The following is a 2,403-nucleotide window of genomic DNA, read 5'->3' as shown; positions in this document are numbered from 1 at the left end:
ATAGTCAAAAAGCGGAGATGACCCAAATGTCCATCCACTGGCTAGCCATTGCAATGGATAAAAAAAAAAGGTGGTATGTCCACACAATAGAATGCTCCTTGGGACTAAAAGGGAATAAACGAAGTATTGGTTCATGCTACAATGTGGATAAACCTTGAAACCATGAGGCTAAGTGAAAGGATCCATATATTATAGAATTCAATTTTCATATGAAACGTCCAGAAAAGGTCCATCTGTAGAGACAGAACGCAGGCCTGATATACTCTGAACTGTACGCGAAGAAGTTCTAATCGAATGCTTAATTACATTTTAATTTGTTTCTAATCTGTTCATTGTTGTAGTCCTGGCTATTAACACAGTGTCTGCCATGTGACAGATGCTCGATAAAGATTTGCTGAATGAATCGATGGATGCATGAGTAAGCTATTCCATACAGTCTCTTCCGTTTAAATGTCCTGAGGCAAATTGGTATCTTCCCTTTTGGCAGTGGAGAAGCTATTTGGTGATTGAGTGACTGGCCATGGAAATGTTCAAATGGAGAGCTATCAATGGCTTCTATTTCTATATTATTCTCCTATGTGTCCAGGGGACCTAAGAACATCCAAATCTTGCCTGATGTCACTGTCACATTTCCCCATAAATTCACTGAGTTGTATGCATAAAGGAGATATGGCTAAGCAAAGTAACACTAATTGCAGGGCGCCTGGGAGGCTCAGCCAGTTGAGCATCCACCTTTTGATTTCCGCTCAGGTCATGATCCCAGGATCGTGAGACAGAGCCCTGTGTCGAGCTCCACGTCGAGCGTGGAACCTGCTTAAGATTCTCTTTCCCTCTCCCTCTGCCCTTCCCCCCTAAAAAATATAACACGTATTGCAAACCAGAACTTATCCCACCCCCCACCGCCCCCGACCTAAGGTACATTTCAACCATCTCATTTGGGATGCTTACAGATGCAAGGAACATAAAATCTGAACTCAAACTAGCTCAAATAATAAGGGCATTTGTTTTGTCACTTAACAACAAGTCCAGAGATTAGGTGGGCTCCAGACACAGGCCTACGACTCAAGTCCCTGTGATTCTTGGATTCTTCCTTCTTCATGTGCTGTTGTCATCCTCGTGTTAGTGGCAAAACGGCTGTACCAGTTCCCAGGGCCACATGCTAACCCGACCAAGTCCAAAAGTAAAAGAAGGGGCCATCTTCTCTGGTGTCACTTAAGAATTAAAAAGAAAAACAATCCCCCCCCCCACCCTGCCACCGGTAGATTCTCCTTCAGGTATTTATTGGCCACAATAAGGTCACATGTCGGTTCCTAAACTAAATCAATGGCAAGGAGAATGGGATTGCCATGAGTGCCTTACCCGTGGTGGTCAAACACGACTCTATGGGGTTTGGGAAACATACAGAAGTGTTTTGGGATGTCATAATGATTGGGAAGCACCACTGGCAATGTTTGGGATAGTCCCATGGCACAAATTGTTTTTCTGCAAAATGTTAATAGCGGAGACAAATCAAGATATACTCCTAAAGGTGGAGGTGAGGTCACCCTCCTCTGAATCACATGGGTGAAAGAGGCCTACTTGAACGCAATCAAGGTTTCTGTAGGAAGGAAAAGGAGGGGAAATGCTTGAAAAGGCACCTACAATGTCAATAATATCCAAGTAAGCAAGCCCGAATGCCTTGGAGTTCTCCTTTTTGCTAACTAGCCAGACTGAAATAATCACAAAGTCAAGGTCGCATCCTCACCAATTCTTGTTTGCCTTTGTTTTGTTTCTTTTTGCATATATAATAGCCATCCTAACAGGTATGAAGTGATACCTCATTGTGGTTTTGATTTCCATTTTCCTGATGATTAGTAATGTTGAGCACCTTTTCATATACTTGTTGCCATTTGTAGGTCTTCTTCAGGGAAATGTCTATTCAAATCCTTTCCCCATTTTTTAACTATTGAGTTGTAGGAGTTCCTTACATATTTTGGAAATTAGCTCCTTATCAGATATATGCAAATATTCTCTCCCATTCCCTAGGCTGCCTTTTCACTGTACTGGTGATTTCCTTTGCCACGCAGAAGCTTTTTGGTTTGACGTTGTCCCGCTTGTCTATTTTTGCTTTTGTTGTCTGTATTTTGGCGTTATCTCCAAAAAGTCATTGCCAACACCAACATCGGGAATATTTTCCCCTCTGTTTTCTTCTAGGAGTTTTATGGTTTCGGGTTTTACATTTAAGTCTTTACTCTGAGTTAAGTTTTGTGTATGGCATAAGATAAAGATCTAATTTTACTCTTCTGTATGTGGCTATTCAGTCTTCCCGACCTCATTTATTGAAGAGACTGAACTTTCCCAATGTGTATTCTTGACATTTTTGTCAAAGATCAGTCCAGCATATATGTGTGGGTTTATTTCTGG

Source organism: Felis catus, chromosome X, assembly GCF_018350175.1.
Source record: "Felis catus isolate Fca126 chromosome X, F.catus_Fca126_mat1.0, whole genome shotgun sequence".
NCBI lineage: Eukaryota > Metazoa > Chordata > Mammalia > Carnivora > Felidae > Felis > Felis catus.
The sequence above is the reverse complement of the archived record's forward strand: the minus strand, read 5'-3'. Positions refer to the sequence as shown.